Source organism: Eurytemora carolleeae, unplaced genomic scaffold (genome assembly GCF_000591075.1).
Source record: "Eurytemora carolleeae unplaced genomic scaffold, Eaff_2.0 scaffold628, whole genome shotgun sequence".
NCBI lineage: Eukaryota > Metazoa > Arthropoda > Copepoda > Calanoida > Temoridae > Eurytemora > Eurytemora carolleeae.
The window spans coordinates 74,865-95,885 of NW_019397064.1; the positions used below are offsets into that span (position 1 = coordinate 74,865).

General features: G+C 31.1%; 1 long non-coding RNA gene across 2 annotated transcripts; it reads right to left on the reverse strand.

The window, feature by feature from the left end:
• Positions 1-12,288: 12,288 nt before the first annotated feature.
• On the reverse strand, positions 12,289-18,641 carry LOC111711541 (uncharacterized). Of its 2 annotated transcripts, XR_002767268.1 has the most exons (4): positions 18,032-18,641; positions 14,685-14,772; positions 13,806-13,912; positions 12,289-13,199 (listed from the first exon to the last, which is right to left on the reverse strand). It is a non-coding gene; the product is annotated as an uncharacterized LOC111711541 (long non-coding RNA). The 2 variants fall into 2 exon arrangements; XR_002767267.1 differs by lacking the exon at positions 13,806-13,912.
• Positions 18,642-21,021: the final 2,380 nt, after the last annotated feature.

Below are 21,021 nucleotides of genomic sequence, written 5' to 3' on the forward strand. Positions count from 1 at the left end.
CTGCTTGTGAATAACCATACATATATACTCAAAATATATATCAATATTTGATATATTAATACTAAAGTTTAATTAGTTACATAATTATATTTTAGTTGCTTACCACTCTAGGAATAGTACGGACCTCTCTCATAGCAGGCCCGGCTTCATAGTTTGGAGGGAGCACTGCATTTAGTTGCCCATGTAGTATTTTATATGGGAGTAGCGAGTGTAATATAGGAGGTAAATAAAACAAGAACTCCATCTTCAGCCTGGTTCAGCTGAATGAAGGAGTATAACCCCTGATAGACCAGCTGTGAGGACTGGACTGCAGTCAAAGATTCCTCCTGATAAGGCTTTAAAGCTTACAACTCCCCATTTTGCATAAGAGGTGCAGTTATGGACTTCCTTAAAATTCCTCTTAGTCAGAAAGACTATACCATGAAGGAAAACAGGGAGCAATCCTTCCTCCTGCAAACCTCCTTATCTCTCTCCTACCTGCTCCACAACTGGATGTCAAAAGAACTATTTGGAGAGACCTCAAAGCGCAGAAACAATAAACAAGAAGAAAAAAGAAAATTGAACAGCTTTACACTGTCAAATTTTCTGATAGCAAATGGAGACAACATTAGAAAAGGGGCTTATTTTAAAATGTTCAAGAAAATAAGATGATGAGTAATATAACATATGTGCAAACAATACTGAATTCAGAAAAAAGGAATGCAACCCAGCTCAGCTCAATTCAATACAGATTTCAGAAAAAAAGCAAGATCCTCTAAAAATAGCTCTTTCTTGTAGAATGGCTACAACAAGGATACCCTCTGCAAAAAAATTTATTTTCAAAAGATTTCAGAAAAAATAACAAGAATATATTTTCCTTTCTTTGCAGGGTTACCTACAGAAGATGAGACTGTAAAGACGACCTAAAACTCAACAAGTTTGATAATCACAAAGTTAGATTAAGTCTTCTGCTTAGGTTTAATGACTTAATTTAGGGGGGTTATCTTAGGCAAAAAAAAAATTCGAAACTTCTTTTCCAAAATGTTTAAATTAAAAAAAATTTGTTCAGCCTTTTTTAAAAAAAATTTTTTTTGCTAGTCTTTAATATATTCAAAGTAGTAATCTCTATTCGTCTGTTTGTTCGGTATGTCCGATCATGAACTCCTTGACCAATTTGCCTCAAGTCTTGATTGGGAACTCGGGAACCACAAGAGTATTCTTAGCTTGGTTTTGAGAATTTCAGTTGAGTGGGTCCACTTTTGTAAGGAAAAATAGCAAATCGTAATTCACGGCCAACCGCGGGTAAATGGCGGAAGTTACTATGAGTACCCCGGGCAATTCTCTGCAGTTCTCAAGCTAGTATAAATATAAAGTATAAATCATATAAAAGACACCTCTCCTACTTTACCTGGAGTATATATTAATTTATTACCAGTAAACTTTCTATTTTAGATATCATTCTTCAGCAAACCCTGAATTCAGACTAGTTTTACACATATCAATGCTTTAAAGGCATTGTTCAATAATCTTAAAAAAGGTTTATAAGGATTATCAATGGTTGTTTTTTATTTATAATTTCAATCTTTTTTTCATTTTGAAAAATTAGTTTAATCTCTATGAAGCCCTGTTTTAATCTCTAAAAGAACCCCCTGATTTTATCTATAACAGAACCCCCTTGCTTTAATCTCTAAAAGAACCCCCTGCTTTAATCTCTAAAAGAACCCCCTGCTTAAATCTCTAAAAGAACCCCTTGCTTTAATCTCTAAAAGAACCTCCTGCTTTAATCTCTAAAAGAACCCCCTGTCTTAATCTCTAGAACCCCCTGCTTTAATCTCTAAAGTACCCCCTGCCCTGCTTTAATCTTTAAAATTGGCGACTTTCAGAGCAGCAACAGTTAAACGCAAAATTATTAAGAGGAGAGGAGGCAGAAGCCTAGAATTATATGAAAAATTCTTACCAGGCTTTCTTTTCATTTTTATTTACTAAATAATTATGAAATCTAGTGATAGGACGTAATTTCAAGCAACCCCCCATTTCTAGAATGGAATTTTCTATTCACAATTGTACCCATATAAAAGCTTTTTTTTGGTCAAGTAGGATTAAAATATCCATGATTTTCACTTTAAAATTGCGTTTTATTTATAAAAGCTACAAAAATACCATGATTGAAATTGTAAATATTGTGAAGAATTGAACACTTTTAAAATTGACGATATCATCCACATTATTGATCAGATAAAATCAGAATCAGATAATCTAGTTCCAATTTAGTTTTAGTTTACTTTTAGATCATGAAGCATATTAGGATATATTACCTAGATATTAGTGTACTGACTGCTCTCAGACCGAATTTAAACAATTTAAACCACGTCACTGAACCGTCAAAAACCGGTTACAAGTGAGCTCTGGCTCAAATCTCGAAATACTAAATACAATTTCAACTGGACCCAACAATGTTTGAGCCGCGTCTCAAATTTAAGAAACAAAGAAGGATGCAAGAATGGAAAAAGTTTAAACACAAAATAAGAAATTACTATTTAAACAAAAGTTTTGCAATATTTTTAAGGTGATCGGAAAATTCCTACCGTAATTTTATTTTCTCTAAAACAACAAAAAGTGTACTGTTGTTCCTGCTGTACAGTGTACAATGTACAGTGCACAACAGGAATCTATATATAAATTTGACTTGTCTGTCTGTTTGGGTGTTTGTCTGTCTGTTTGTATCCAATGAACGTCAAAACGGCTGAATCGATCGGGCCCAAATTTTTTGTGGGACATCACGTGACCACAGGGAAGGTTTATGAATGATAAAAATAAAGAAAATGTGTTTTAAAGGTTTTTAATTTTGTAAAAAAAAAAATTCTTGAAAATCCACGAATTTTTTTTAAATAAAAATCTTAAAAATTTGTTTTCTTTGTTTTAAAATGTAAACAAAAAGAACATGTTTACAATTTAAATAGAAGATGAGCGCTAAGCGCCCTAAAAGCCCAGTGTTTTAAAATTTGTTTGGTTCTGTCGAAATACATAAAATGGTCACAAGAAATAGTGGCGCAAAGCCCCCCTGAGAGCCCAAATAAAATATTAATATTGAACTAGGCAAAAGGGCGCTTCTTTTCTACTATAAAATTTGAGTCTGATTGGTCTGTCTGTCGGTATTCATTGAACGTCAAAACGGCTGAACCTACACAGGGTCAATATTTTGCTTGATATATGTCACAACACTTTAAATAGATTCTATAAATATATATATATACTAGGATTTTAGGACGCTTCGCGCCCATCCTCTTTCTCAATTGTGAACATGTTCTTAATGTAACATTGAAAAACAAAGAAAAAAAAATTTCGCGGATTTTATAAAAAAAAGAGTTGCGGATTTTCAAGATTTTAAAATTTTTACTAAAATAGAAAGCTTTCAACACAATGTTTTAAATTTTCATCATTCATAAACCTTTCCTAGAGTAACGCGAGATCCCACAAAAAATTTGGGCCCAATCGGTTTAGCCGTTTTGACGTTTATTGGATACAAACAAACAGACACCCAGACAAGCCAAATTTATATATAGATATATATGTATACTATCCTTAGAGGCGTTTCGCGCCCACCTTCTAAATTAATTGTGAACATGTTCTCTTTGTGTACATCGTAAAACAAAACAAAAATAATTCGCGGATTTTCACAAAAAATTTCGTGGATTTTCAAAATTTTCAAAAATTTAATGAAGATCAAATTTTGATGGAGACAAATATTTGAAATTTTGATCGTTCATAAACCTTCCCTGTGGTCACGTGATGTCCCACAAAAAATTTGGGCCCGATCGGTTCAGACGTTTATTGGATACAAACAGACAGACATAAAAACAAACACCCAAACAGACAGACAAGCCAAATTTATATATAGATATAGAAGAAAGTGCTGAAACTTCCAATATGCAATTACTGGAATAATGTACATAATACATACATTAAACTGCTCCAAAGTAAATGAGAAAAAGGTATAAAAGGTTTAAGCAAACTAAAACAAACGATGCCCATTAATTCTCTACAGAAAACTCTTTTAAACTAGTTTATGCAAAAAAAAACACATTTTCTGTATAATAAACCAGTTTATGCATATAAACACATTGTCTGTATAATAAACCAGTGTATGCATATAAACACGTTTTCTGTATAATAAACCAGTTTATGCATATAAACACATTATCTATACAATAAACCAGTTTATGCATATAAACACATTATCTGTATAATAAACCAGTTTATGCATATAAACACATTATCTGTATAATAAACCAGTCTATGCATATAAACACATTATCTGTATGATAAACCAGTTTATGCATATAAACACATTATCTGTATAATAAACCAGTGTATGCGTATAAACACATTATCTGTATAGTAAACCAGTGTATGCATATAAACACATTATCTGTATAATAAACCAGTTTATGCATATAAACACATTATCTGTATAATAAACCAGTTTATGCATGTAAACAGATTATCTGTATAATAAGCCAGTTTATCCATAGAAACACATTATCTGTATAATAAACCAGTGTATGCATATAAACACATTATCTGTATAATAAGCCAGTTTATGCATATAAACACATTATCTGTATAATAAACCAGTGTATGCATATAAACACATTATCTGTATAATAAGCCAGTTTATCCATAGAAACACATTATCTGTATAATAAACCAGTGTATGCATATAAACACATTATCTGTACAATAAACCAGTGTATGCATATAAACACATTATCTGTATAATAATCCAGTTTATGCATAGAAACACATTATCTGTATAATAAACCAGAGTATGCATATAAACACATATGATAAAGCTCTTTGCTGGCGAAACAGCTGAACCAAATGGCTAAAAAATGTTGAGGAAACCCATGGGTACCCCGGTGGGGACAAAGGCAAAAAAATATTTTTCAAAAATTCCACTGGCAACGCAGGGCACATAATTTAAGACCAAGTGCGGGTAGACGGTGTGAGTAACTATGATTAACCTGGGCAACGCTGTTAACTTCAGCAAGTTGTTACAAGCTTTGTATCAGAGCACCTTTTTCTAAAGAGATAAGAAAAAAATGCCGAATTTTAACTTGCAACTAAAGATATTGCAGTACTTTGCAAAATTTGATGTAAAATCAAATCAAGAGAAGCTAAGAGGTCACAAAGGTAATTTTTCTATTTTTAGACATTTTTTGGCCTAAAAAATTCAATTTAAAAAAGCCCTATCGTAAAAGTTAACTTTTTTCGATTGGATTAATTTCTCCGATATATATTTACTTTTCTGTCAAAACGGTGAACATATCGGACCCTAAAAGCCTAGTTTTTAAATACTTTATTACCCTGTAATCGGAAAAGTTTTGGCGGAGTACAGTTATTTAAAATTTGTACAGTTATTCTAAAATTTGTAAAACAAACTTTCCCTTGAATATTAAATCCATTTTGTTGAGTATCTATACTACCTAATTATGAAAGTTTCCTGCAAAAAGTTTAAGTTTGATAAAACCAAGTCTCAAATATTACTGAATAAGAAATTTATCTTAAAAGCTTTTGATGACTTTTTCTTGAGAGAAAGGAATTGAGTATTTGCCTCACATTTAGATTTTATAATCCCTATATCTTTACAACCTGATTGTGTAAACCTTTGATATTTTAAACTTAAATTAATTTGTATTGCATAAATTATGGGAGGAGGTGGTGAGGACTTTAAATTGATATAAATATACTAAGTAAAACCTGAAGTAATACTTGGAGATGCTTCCCAGTAGAAAAGACACTCCATTCTCAATGTATCTGAAAAATGAAAAGTTTAAAATATAAGTATCTAAGCACTCGTCAGTTTTAGGTCCTTTGGTGGCTACGCGGAGAGTGAGCTCTTCAGGGGTCTCCAGGGAAGAAATCACCTCGGTGCCGCGCTCCTACTCGTCTGCAGCGCGCTCTCTCTATGGGCGCACTCCGTTCGCGTTCGTACCAGGCGCGTTTTAAAGTTCAAAAGGGAATATACCTGACAATCTTAGATGAAGCTTATGTATCTAAATTGCTGTACTAAGAGAAACGAATTTGCAGGATTGTAATCCGGCGCAGAATACCTTCAGTGATAACCAGAAAACTGTAGAATAGGAGGACGACATTAAATCAATACTAATGTGCATTACATCAGTTGTTACAAAGCAATAATTAAGTGATAACTTGAATCTGAAAGTCGAATTATTGTTCCTGAGTTTTCTGGTTATCACTGTAAATATTTCTTTTGTATGTTTTTTCACGTCTGGTTTGTTTGTACCCAATTAACCTCAGGCGGCCGATTCGGGGATTTCCTATTATCCCCANACCGCAGACCTTTATTTTCTACTTCTTGAATTGTCTGCCGAAAGTAAGTATCCGGGAAAGAATCCAATTTTCTGGCCGGACTTGACTTATTTTCCAGAATTTGGCTCCATCTACAATTCTTGGACACTTTAGTTAGACTCCATGGGTGTTTAATCCTTTCTCTACGAGAATAAGTTAGAATTAAATAAGGGGACTGGTCGCAACCTTTACAGTAAAATTGTGTTCAATGTTGTGTTCAAAATCAACCGGCCCCACACAACGCCCGAAATTCTTATTAGCCACATGAACCTCTGAAAATTCTAAATAATGCGTAATAAAGCATATATTTTTGTAAAGCCCGACCATGTTTTATAAATATAAATTTGGTCGGTTTATATTTAATTATTAACAAGTCTTACCCCGTATTTCAATTGTAATGAATTTATAATGATAGTTAAGTATGATTTAATATAGTATACGTGTATGAACGACTAGAATTAAAGCAAAATTTATTAAAATATATTAAGCTAAGTTTCAAAATTGAAATATGAAAAGAAAAAAAAGTTTTGTAAAAAGGGAGTGTGGGGGTGCCATACAATGTAGAAAATTAAAACTTTCCCGAAAATATCATTATTTAATTAAATGTCATTTTCCATGTTTGTTTTATGGCCCAGAAGAAAACCTTGTTTTATTAAAATTAAAAGGAGAAGACCCAAAATATAAATAATTTTGCACATGTTTAAATTTCAAAAGGTCCTCATGCATTCTTTTAAACTCAAACTAAAATTGCGAATTTTTAACAGAACTTTTGCTGATTTTTATTCCATTTTCCTTCATTATTCGATCTTTATCAAATTTGAGGATTTGATAGAAATAATAAAAAGACGAGAATTATCACAATTTTTTTAACTCACCCTGTAAGTATTTGTAATGTATAAGTATAAGTATTTATAAATATTTTATATGTTTATAGATACGAAAAAGAGGGAAAAGTATAAAAAGCTTTAGAAAACTAAAAACAAATAGTGTCCATTAGATTTGATGAGAGAAACAATATCACCGATATCACCGATATCACCGGAAGAGTTAGATTCATAAAGGAATTAAGTATTTGCCAAAAATAATAAGTTTTTTATGCTTAAATCTTTGCAACATGACAGTGAAAACCCTAGATATTTCAAACTTAGATTATTAATAGTTCATTTTAATCCCAAACTACAGTTCCTTTTAATCCCAAACTATAGTTCATTTTAATCCCAAACTATAGTTCATTTTAATCCCAAACTATAGTTCCTTTAATTCCAAACTATAGTTCATTTTAATCCCAAACTATAGTTCATTTTAATCCCAAACTATAGTTAATTTTAATCCCAAACTATAGTTCCTTTTAATCCCAAACTATAGTTCATTTTAATCCCAATCTACATTTCCTTATAATCCCGAAAGAATTTAAACTCAAGTTTTCTAATTCTTATGGTTTTGCAACCTGATGGTGTAAAACTTTAATATTTTAAACTCAATTATTTAATTTAACAAAGTTCATAGTTCGAAATATCTAAGGTCTCAGAAATTGGGTTGCAAAGAGTTTTGGCCAAGACTCAATTCCTTTATACAACATTACTGGTACGAATTTAGAACCTCGTAGTTCCTTTAGTTTTAATTTTACTGCGCACAAGAATACATTTTTTAGAAATTCCGAATATTTTCGTTCTTCTCAATATCTTTTTAAAATAATAATAAAATAATAAAATAATAAGAGTGACAGCAATTTGAGAAATTTCCAAAATCTTAAAAATATACCACCCTCAAATACTGTTAGAGACGGCAACTCTCTAAAAAGCTCACTGTATGTAAATGAATGACATAGAGTTGTATTAGAATTTAATAACACTCTCTCTTCACATATTCAGCTTCAGGAACGTACTATATAAATCACAAGTTGATAATTGAACTAAAAACAATAAAAATAAAAAGATTAAGACAGTAAGCACTAAATAACCATTTGTTGTTAACGTCAATAGACTCAATAGTTATATGTTTAAATCAATAATTTATCAACTCTTAGACCTAATAGTTCAGATTATATACGGGTTACTTCATCATGAGTTTTGCCAAGACTTAAGCTACTAACAACTCAAATGAATCTTTACTTTGAAAGAAATACTATATGCGTAGGGAAAAAAATCTCTACATAAAAATAATTATTCTTGTACCATGGATACATTCTACTGTACTGTACTGTACTGAACGGAAGAATTTTTACCCCTGGCTGGCAGGTATATATACCAGAAAACCTTGTCTAGCCTAAGCCAAGGATGCAATACAGGTTGCTTCAAAAATATTAAGATCTGCATATGCACGGTCCAAACAAATACCTATAGGAATTTGGGGAATTTCACAAATGCCTGGGTATCTGGGAAATTTCCCAAATGCCTACTGCTATTTGAGGGTGGTGTATTTTTTAAATTTTGGAAATTTTTCAAATGAATGGAAATTTCCAAGATACCCAGGCATTTGGGGAATTCCCCAAATACCCAGACATTTGAGGAATTCCCCAAAAACCCAAACATCTGGGATTTCCCAAATGCCTAGGTTTTTGGGAAACTCTCCAAATATCCAGTCATTTGAGAAATTTCCAAAATCTTAAAAATATACCACCCTCAAATACCTTTGGGGAATTTCCCAAATGACTGGGAATCTGGGAAAATTTCCCAAATGCCTATTTTGATAAAAATGTAAATGCTGTCGTGTCATGGTTTTTGATGAAAATAAGATTTTTAATCTTAATTTAGATTAGTTTACCTTGAGTTATTATTAAGTACACACAGTACAGAGATCTAACATGAAAGCAAGGTTCTTTCTGGATTTTCTGAAATAAATATTTAAACACGTTGATGAAAATGTATCAGAAAACGGAATAATTGTACTTAAAAACAAGTACTGCATCACAAGTATGTACGTCAAAAGTTGTAAGGTCCGAACCAGTACAAAACACTCCTGTATGCCGAGTCCATTAGTGCCTGATCCAATCAGGGTTCAGTCATGTGTTTGTTGTATATTCTGAACCAATAGAAATAGTATGGCGGTAACATTCATCTTTCTATCTATCCCATTATCCAATTAGAGTTATGAATCCTTCAATCGGCGCTATAACAGTAAATGGAAATATTTACTTCTACTGAAACTATAGTGACCAGTGCTGGTCTAGTATTTAGCGTACCAGCCCGTCTAGTGAACCCAGTATTTGGTTAGAACAACGCTTTTTATGCATCATAAAAAAATAACACTAAAGAAACCCCACCTTTGTAAATGTAAGACTTCTGTAAACCGGGATAATTTTGTTATTTTTAATTAAAGGGACTGTCTACGTAATTTCAAGTGAACCTCTAAATAAAAAATGACACGCCCGATTTGCAACGACACCTTAGAAATATTAGTCAGAGGAAAAACTGATAGAGCTTTTTTCTTATTGAAAATTCATGACTTTTAAATTCAGGTTCTCCATGAAAGTGACGCAGGTTTGTGCAGAAGACTTAAAGCAGGAATCTAATAGAATAGTTGTTTTAAAAGTACCTTTAAGGAAATGTTACTCTTAACACTTTAACCCTAACACAGAATCCCGTTTAGTACCAAAATAAAATCACCATAAAGGAATTAAGTTTTTGCCACAAACTTAGATTTTTAATCCTTATATCTTTGCAACCCTAAGTCATAAGCCTTTGATATTTCATACTTTAACATATGTTAAAGATGAAATATTGTGAGTTTGAAATATCAAAGGTCTACACCATCAGGTTGCAAAGATATAGGAATTCAAATATTTGAGTTTGTGGTTGAAGCATATTAATCTGAAAACTGTTCAAAAATAAAGAAATATTTGGAAAAGTGTCATATCTTCTTCTGGAGATTAATGTTATGCATTTAATCAAAAACTTTTGCAAAGAAAATTTATTTGATAAGTTTTAATTAAAGAAAATGTGAAGAAAACTCAAGATATAATTTTTCTTATATTGGTATCTTCAAAACTGCCTCAAACTGGGGTTACGATACTGGGTTTCACTACAACATTCTATCTTAATTTTTCGGCTCTGAGGACTGTTTGCATTAGCTGTACTGTGTAGTGTGCATGCAGAGCCCAAAACTTAAGGTTATCGATCCAAAAACCAGTTTTAAACCCCGGGTTTCACAAATGGAGTTTTGTGAATATCAATATTTTTGTTAGAAATATTATTTTATTCAGTTTGTTTATATTCTCAATTTTTGTTGAATCTCTTAAATAAATAAAATCTACAAAATGTTAAGACCTCAAAAAGGAAACTCGATAGTTTTGTCCAACGAACCTCTTTCAAATTTCGGGCTCAGTGTATTAAGTTGATTAGAAAACCCTAGTTCTATTATAATCTTCATTCTTAAATGAAATCCAGGAATGATCTAGCGGTGAATTAATCCTGCAGAAGAAAGAGTGAATGAAATTCTGCAAAAAAAAAGGATGCAGAACAGTCAAATAGATTATCTAGTACAATAGATGGCAACGTAGAAGTTGTGCACTGTCAGTACAGCCGTATTCTGACGTCACAAGTGTCCACTCAGTTTTTGTGTCTGACAAAACTATTAAAAATAGTGATAATTTTAGACTAAGTGCTTATTTTACAGTGAAATAAGTGAAATTTTATGTTTTTACACTTTTTATTTAATCTTAAAAAACATGTCAACTAATTTGAGAAAATTTCGTTTTCCTTGTTATATTTGACACTTGAGACGTCGTGTGTAATTGGTCCTTTTCTCTGTTGTCACTTAATGTACTTGATAATTTATTTGTAGAACAGTGAACTCAGTCTTCCATCTTCAACTGTTGGATAGATTATAGTTAGAATCTAGTTTTTAAAAATCAAAAAGTTATATATAAAATATTTTAATTAAAAGTTTATATAAATTTCTATTCAATTTCACATTTTACAACGAAAAATATGTTTTTCAAAGAACAAGATAAAAGAAAGGTAGACCACTTTATGAAAGCTCGTCAGACGTACAGCCTCAATTTTTTTATTTTCTGTGCCAGGCATTAAATATCAGAACTCAAAGACGACATTCAAGTCGTTTCTCAATTCCCATGTTTATTGGGATACTCCGGGGATATGATTATGATTAGAAATATGTAAAAGCCTTCAAATGACTTTTTAATTATACTTTAATTTCAACAAGTTCCAACTAGATTTCTAAACAAAATATCATCTTCAAATAAATGTTAAAATGACTTTTTTATTTTATAATTAATTTAAAAAGTTTTTACTAGATTTCTGTTCAAAATAAGGTCCAGTATTGTCCAACTTTATTCAAAATTGAATTGAATATCTGACAGTTAGTTATATTATAGTTGAAGAGCAAAATCAAAAAAAAATCTTTTTAAAAATAAAAATGTTTTATTCCAGTTTCAACTCATAAATTCTGTAGATCAGGGGTGAACCAACACAAACAGGAATCCCATATCTTTGTTTACAAACAAAAAGTGTACTGCATTTTTCCAAAGAAATGTAAACAAACTCACAGTTAAGTTCTGTAAAATATTCCTAGCTTGGGTATAACTATAAAAACTTTATTAGTAATTGTAAAAAACTAGACTGCTCATGCATGAAATTTGTTTAAGTATAAATGGTCGATATAATATTTATAATTCATAAGTCTGCAACAATTTCATAAAAGCACAGTAGTTCAATGTAATCAAGGAATTAATGCGAGGAAAGTTAATTGCGGTTGCGTATACTCTGCGTACATATTGAAACCAGTTTTCTCTGGGCGGAATTTGTAAACAAGAATAGATGCATCAGTGTTTGTGTAGAATCCGGGGAGGATAAAAGCATTTAATTTTGATAATTTTGAGAATTCAAATAATAGTTTCCTATGACCAGAATATTTGTTAAGATCTAGATATTTATTATCTCCGTGTCGAGATTATTAAAATTGTACAAAATAGTTTACATGTGTTTAATAATAAAGTTTTACAACAAATTCGTTTACAATTTTTTGAGAGATTTATATAAGAGTTAATTTACGGATACATTTTTAAATAAAAAATTTGGAATCAAGGCTACTTGGGTTATGCAAAACATAAAAATTGAGAAATGTACCAATGAAATGGTAGGACGTTAAATGCATATAATAAGATATTGACGAAAATAGGGTTTGCGGATTGAATAGAAATTTTTAATAACAGAATCGTTTATATATAATTTGAGCAATTTATGTAGAAATCAGTTTGCGTAAACACTTTACAATTTTCATGAAACCTTGATATAAAGTCTATATACACTATGTGAAAAATACACAGATTGTACCAACGAAGAACATTGATGGTTCTTCGTTGGTATGGCTTTATATTAATTAAACTATGTAGTCTTGACGCTATTTAGCCAACGTAAAGGTAAGAAGCTATATAATTAAGATACATACTAGCGCGGAACATTGATGGTTCCTTGCTGCATGTTAATTTATCTATGTGGTTTAGAATCTATATGACCGACGTGAAGATAAGAGACTCTGAAATTAAGAAACATACTAGCTTGGAACATTGAAGGTTCCTTGCTAATGTAAATTAGCTTATTGGAGAAACATTAAGTTTCAGTTGGAAGAAAAAAACATTATACTTGAGGACTAGACTCACGTAGAACATTGATGGTTCCGCGCTACTGTCTAGGACGTTGAAGAGAGATTATGGTTTAATCTCTTCATATTTCTCATATCTTCAATACTCTAGAGCAAATATGTTGCTCGTTTGTATTGGGATACAAATTAGAGAGAGCGATGTAGCGTAGATGTCCCATTTTCTTGAGACATCTTGGTTTCTCGGCGGTGAGGTTTGTCGGTTCAGGAGGCGTTACAGTTTTCTCAGACTGAATCAGTAAAAAAAAATCATTAGTTTATTTTGAGAGAAAATTCCGGGTGAGAAGGAAGATATCTTAGCTCAAGTCCTCTTAATTTAAAGATTATTTTCTGAACGATATCAATAAAGATTTATTAATTAAAACAAATTACTTATAGGAACTCAATTGCAAAGGAAAAAACTCCGATTGGATATATAAGATCTGTGTGTGGTCATTTTAATACGACTCGATTTAACTGTGAGTTTTTTTTTCTTAATTTTTTACGGAGGTAATTTTTTACAGTAATGTCGTTTAGTTTTTTGTTTGCAGTGGTAAACTTTTATATCCGAAATATAAAATTAAAGGATAAAAGATAAAAAAAAATAATTTTTCAACTTAAAAAATTAACATTGTAGACTTTAAGTTGAATTTAGTTTTCGTACATAATTTAAAATCTTAAAATTTTATTAAATAGCATGTTCATTAGTTTCGGTTCAATAGGGTTTCAACCTTTACAGTCCAAAATGATCCGCGTGCACGCCCCTGCTCTCTGTATAAAAAAAAAGATTTAGAATTCATTGATACTGAAGGAAATCTGCCAGTCTTCACGGGGACTTATGGAAATATATTTTTTACCGTTATTTTTCGCCGAGAGGTGCAGCTATGAGGTCCGCCAGATCCTCTGAGGTTCGACAGATTCACGGTTATACTCGCACTCATTCATCTTCCAGGTTTCAGTTTAACTAGATAAGAGAAAACTATGAAGAAAGAAAAAAAAATCTTCCATTCTCCTTTTACAGCAAGGCCGTCGGGATTATAATTAAACATGTTGATTAAGTTCTAATTTTGTAATTTTGAATATCATTGGAATTCAAGACTTTAGTTTATACATTGACATATTTAAGTAAGATCTGAACGATATCAATCAAGATTTATCAATTAAAACAAATTCAGAGTAAGAAGGAAAATTCAGATCTTAGCTCAAGTCCTCTTAATTAAAGATCATTTTCTGAACGATATCAATAAAGATTAATAAATTAAAACAAATTATTTATAAGAACTAGATTGCAGAGGAAAAAACTCCGATCAGATTGATTAGATTTGTGTGTGGTCATTTTAATACGACTCGATTTAACTGTGAGTTTTTATTTCTTAATTTTTTACGGAGGTAATTTTTTACAGTAATGTCGTTTAGTTTTTTGTTTGCAGTGGTAAACTTTTATATCCGAAATATAAAATTAAAGGATAAAAGATAAAAAAAATAATTTTTCAACTTAAAAAATTAACATTGTAGACTTTAAGTTGAATTTAGTTTTCGTACATAATTTAAAATCTTAAAATTTTATTAAATAGCATGTTCATTAGTTTCGGTTCAATAGGGTTTCAACCTTTACAGTCCAAAATGATCCGCGTGCACGCCCCTGCTCTCTGTTTGAAAAAAAAGGATTTAAAATTCATTGATAATGAAGGAGATCTGCCAGTCTTCACGGGGGCTTATGGAAATATATTTTTTACCGTTATTTTTCGCCGAGAGGTGTAGCTATGAGGTCCGCCAGATCCTCTGAGGTTCTCGCACTTATTCATCCTCCAGGTTACAGTTTAACTAGGTAAAGAGAAATCTATGAAGAAAGGAAAAAAAAAATCTTCCATTTTCCTTTGACAGCAAGGCCGTCGGGATTATAATTAAACATGTTGATCAAGTTCTAATTTTGGAATTTCGAATATCATTGGAATTCAAGACTATAGCTATAGTTTAAACATTGAAATATTTAAGTAAGATCTTCGATTTTAGCATAATTTAATATCTTGCAATTTTATTAATGAGTATATACATCGGATTCTATTCAATCTGGTTGAAACTTGACAGATGTATACGTGATATTGAGGGATACTAAGTTCAAAGGCTAGTTTAAGATTCACGTTTAAGATTACGAGATTTACGATTTTGAGCATAATTTAAAACCTGAAGTCTTGTTCCTCAAATTTACGATCAAAAGATTTTCGATTTTGAGCACAATTTTTTAAACTTGACATTTTGTTAATGAGAATGTAGATTAGGTACGATTCATTCAGTTAAACCTTTACAGTCCGTTGTGGTGTGTGTGCACGTCCTTGATTTCTGTATAAAAAGAAAATATAAGATCCAGTGAGGGTGGAAGCAATCTGACCAGAATATTTAATTGATTATTTTTGTGAAAATGGATTCCATGTCAGGCTGTGACATCCGTCTTGTGTTTTATTTTCCGCCCAAAGACAGTACACTGCAGTACAATAAATGTGTACACCTCTGAATCAACTTTCTTTGCATTAGTTCCTTGAATGTAATCAGTTTAATAAAAGAAAGCTATTATTTAAATCACAAGTTGTTTACATTTCCATGTTTATAAATATAAGCAAAATTGTCAACAACAAAAATTTGCAAGCTCTTATGCAAAAATGTATGAGAATATTGACAATTAATAAATAAATAAATTCTTAAAAACTAAAAATAAAGAAAGTGTTTTATTGTTCTAAAATCTACAAGTCAGGGCTACAATAAAAGTATAAGTAAGTTTGTGAGGTAAAATCAAAAGTCAAGGCTTTGAGACACTTCAAAGTCGACCCATGTCTGGAAAATTAATTTTACTCTTTTATAGCAGTCTGAATCTATGTGTAAAATATATATTTTGGTTGTAGTACACAAAAATGAAGTAAGTTATACTGAGATAAAATCAAAGATCAAAGCGTTGCGACATTTCAAAGTCGACCCATGCTTGAAAATTAATGTAACTCTTTATATGAAAATGAGCTAATATTTGTGTCAGATTTGGAATCAATTTAATTTTTTGGCTGTTACCAGGTAGAATTTATTTGTATTTGGAACTGTGGAATTTTTAGTTTTTGTTTGTAAACAATGGATTTTGAAAAAAATAAGTTTTGAAAAAAAACTAAATTTTGAATTTTTTAGCCTATATTACCCCTCGGGTACCCATGGGTTTCCGCAAAAAATTAGTCCAATCAATCCAGCCGTTTGGCCAGCTATAGATATATAAGGGAAGAGCTTTTATTATAAATATATCCAGAGTGGAAGCTTTGGGTCACAATAGGACAGATCCAGGGAGTAAGGAATAGAAGGGAGATATAACTGACGCGGTTCGCCCTACATATGAGTATACAAGTTTTGCAGACGGGTACTCCATTTGTATAAAAAATATTCAGAAAAGGTTATTGTATACGCGGTAATTGTACATCAGGCAAATATTTCTTATACAAATGAAGTACCCGTCTGCAAAGCATGTATAATCATAGGGTATGGCGAACCGCGTCAGTTATATCTCCCTTCTATTCCTTACTCCCTGGACGGATCTCATCTTTACATTGCCCTGAGGACTAGAGGCCACTTAGAGAAAGAACTTTAGAATTGGATACTCTTAATCCCGATCGATTAACCCAAATATCCGATGTGAACACTTTAAATGTCCTACTTTATCCACTTTTTTCTCTCTTTTTTTAATATCCCTACCAGATTCTAACCAATGAGTTTCTCATTAAATTTTTCCAGCTTCTGATTGGCTGTACCGGAGTTTGCATACGCCACTCTATAGGTTGAATTATACACACTTTTCAAGATACAAACTAAAGATCAAATTAATCTTAAAATTTACAACAAGAGAAGATCAATCGTGATATCCTCAATTCTAAAGTTTTCAGCTCTAGATCAAGGAAATTTTTCTTCTAAATATTGTTAATTCTAAAATCCAGGTTTTCAACATTTTAAAGTTAATTTTTAGACTGAGATTTAGGAATCTAAACCCTGAAACTAATTATGAGATACTTAAATAATAATAATAAAAATTAGCTTTTTACTACAATCTACAATGATTAAGGAAATGAATTACAGGGATTGTATTTGAAAACTCCATAATCTTTTGAACAACTTAAAGATGTTTCTGAATTACAGAATTATCAAGACCATTTTGGACAGAAAAAAAAACAGTTTTCATCTTAATTTTTCATTGGTAATACTTTAAATCACACCGTGCGTGGTCCCACAGATAATAAGATTATATAAAACCATAAGGAAAGTTTTTCAAACAGCAGGGTAAAAGTGAGAAAAAAAACCCCTAACCAAAAAGCTTTGAGAAACTCATGAAAATCTTGCATTACATATTCATCCTGTGTAAAAATAGATTTTCACCAAATGTAAAAAAGTCCTATTTCTCTTTTAATGCAGAAATTTCCAGTCTTCATTTTTATGAAATTACCATCATTTATTTTGATCTTAGTAGGTTGCATTTTCTCACATAAAAAAAATGAAATAGGGGTTACTTTATATACATCATATAGATATTCTATTAAAAGTAGATTGGATCAAGTCTAAACTTCAATTTTAGACTAAAATACATATATTTTGATTATATTTATTTATGATCCTGTTACGCGACGAAATCGTCACATTCTGAATTCCCTCGCCCCTGAATTCTACGCGCAAACAGATGTGAAACCCGTGAAGTCGAGGGGGGGGGGGGGGACAAGTCTGTACTGCAGAAACGAAACCAGTTTTGATTTGTAAACTTTACCTTAGATTTATACTGTATACTGTATACTGTATACGCCATTTCTTGTCAATTATACTTGACATTTTGATACAGAGAGATATCGTTGTGATCTGTTTAGGGCACATTAAGGCACTAATAAGACTTACTATATTCATTTACTTGATGAATGAGTTTTTGTATCCTTGGATTGTTTAAATTAAACTTTAAAGTACTTTTATTCTTGTAACTAATTCTGTATATTACTTCATTTTTGCATATTGTATTTATATTTACTCTTTTGGATTATAAATAAAATTAATTCGGGCAATCTTTCATAGATTGAACCTGTTTCTTGCTAACCAGAAGACTGTTACTATCGAAGAGAGATTCTAAAAGAAGTAGAGTTGTATCCAAGAGATCTGAGGCTTAGTGTAGGTTCCAATCAAACCCCTTAACAAATTATGACTAGGTGGATACTCTAGGATATTTTAAGAGGCCAGATTTGGTCGCGAAACAGATCCAGCCTAATGTAGAAGTATCAACCGATCCAACCTAATGTAGAAGTATCAACAGATCCAGCCTAATGTAGAAGTATCAACAGATCCAACCTAATGTAGAAGTATCAACAGATCCAGCCTAATGTACACAGTACAAGTATCAATTAAAATGGTTTTGAAAAAAAATAGTTAAGCCATTTGTTTAAGATTAGTAAAATTTTACTAATCGCTGTGAATCCTTTAATTCCCTTTAATAACTTGGAACCCAACATTTCAAGACCTCACTTGATTTTACCTCACGTAGACTCTTTTGTAGGCCTGCACATATACATTTTAGAACCATATAAAGCAATCATTATTAGATTTATTTTATAAGAAGTATTCAGGGGAAAATTCTCAACGATTTCTGCGCGTGAGCTTGAAACCTTTCAACCTTGCACTATAAACCTGAAATATAGGTTGAACCAACGAGGTTATAATGTATAGAGTGATGATGTACGCTAATCCTTTCCTAATTGTACAGGCCATCAACTATACCGAGCGTACTGCATATTTGTTTATTATAAGTTTATTCTGGCCTAACCTAGTATATCAATATTAGTAAACAATTGTAAGTAAACAGTACAGCTAACTGAGCACACAGGTAGAGAACTATCATCCCCCTGGGTTGAACAGATGCCGCCGCTATAATCTAATAATTATTAAGAAGTTTCTTCTCATTAATTCAGTGCATATTCCTTGCGCACTAATTAACTTTTGATTTAATAATTAACCCCCCCCCCCNTATATATATATATATATATGGGCAAAGGGCTTTATTATATAGATAATTTCTTGATTTAAAAAAGGTAACATTCACAAGCGTGAAACTGTCATACACATTGCACATTGGTGGAGATATATTCGGAAACTGTCATACACATTGCACATTGGTGGAGATATCTTCCGAAAAATCACGTAAACTAGTTACAACGAAGTGCATCCTGTATTGGAATATTTTCAGTCATATTTTCATCTCTCATTCAAAATTGGTTAAAATTATATAATTAGATATTTAGAATTCATAGCCTATCAAAACAGTTCAAGATAGCAAATACGAGGAATATAATAATGGGTGAAAATGGGTTAAGACTCACTGGATTTTTAACCAGGACCAGGAGATAAAAGTGAATCTATAATGGCACTCTTGGTTATATAGGGTTACTTGTCATAACGTTGAGGGGCCTAAACCCTGAATCGATGTAACAATCATGTATGACGTATAGCTTATTTTTAAGACAAATCTCAACCGCTAAATATGTCTCCTCGGGTTTCTATCCAAGAAAATAAAATAAAACTTTGATTACATTTTTTTAAAGTGTTTTTCTTCTAATTCTCGTGTTTTGTTACCAGCAAGAGAGAGATGTAACCTAATATCTTTTATATAGAAAACATATTTTACAAAATATACTCGAATATTTACTTTCTGCCATTTGTCCTCAGAAAATTGGATATATAAGAACCTTGTAATATCTAACGTAACATAAGTTCATGTTTCTTGTTTATGCTAAAGAAACAACATCAAATAAGAACATTTTCAAAAATATCTTTAAATTATCATAATTTTTCTTTTTTCTTTTAAACATTGATAAAACTATACACTTTACTTTCAACCATATTAGAAAATAATATCGTTTAAAATTTCTCTTTTATATCATCGAAGCAAAAAAGCCTACTTACAAATATTAAATATTTCTTAACAAAGATTATTAAACATTTGATTTCATTCAAAATATATTTAAAAAGTACTCCGAATATGGAAAAACTTCTTTATCAATTTAAAATTTAAAGCATTGCTTTTAAAAGGAATTAATTTTTCTAAATTGCCATTTATAATTACGCAAAAACTCTGAGAGCCTTTGCCATTACCTATATAACAGTTAACGATGATTAATTCCAAAAACTTTATGTCTTTCACAGAATTTTAATAATGGATGAATACGCTTTATACATATACTAGCTCATATTCTTTAGTTCATTATTAAAAAGTAAAAAGCTTTTTGATTTCATAATATAATCCCTTTCTTTAGAAAGTGCATTTTCTAACATGAAGCCAAGATGTGAAGCCTTTTTTTAATTAAATTCTATTATTTTACTCATTTTTTCTTTTTTCTTCTAGGATTCTTTAAGAAAACTTTTTTCAATGTTATAATTTAACATTGTTTATTCTGTATTATCCTTCAAAGTTTAAGCTCTGTTTACACTAACAGAAGTTTCACCAAAATTATTTTGAATATTTTCAAAGCATCAAACCTTTTTTACAGTAAACCCTTGGAGAGGTTTTCTTCATTTGGCATCTGCTGTCACATAAAACACATTGAACTGGACAGAAACAGAAAGTTAAATTTATTCAACATTACTTGGTGACTTCGGAACTCAGAATTACAAAAAAGTATCTCAAAAATTTGTTCATGTTCGTAAAGTTTTGAAAATCCACGAAAAAATTGAAAATCCGCAAAACTTTTTAACAATGTTTTATCGAAGAGAAAATGCTCATAGCTTAAGCAACAATTAATAGTTGAAAAAGAAGATGGGCGCGAAGCGCCATGATAGCCTATTCTATAAATATTATTTGCTTTTCTGCTTGTTTGTTTGTTTGTAACCAAAGATGGGCGCGAAGCAACCTGGAAGCCTAGTTTTTTATAATCTATTAACAAGCCCTGTTAAATAATAAATCTTGTTTTAGCATATGTCGATATTTAATCAAGGCTTTAATTCAGATATTGAGTTTTGCAGTTGAGAAATTTTATATTTTTAATGCACTAAACATACATATTTTTCATTTTGACATATATGTAT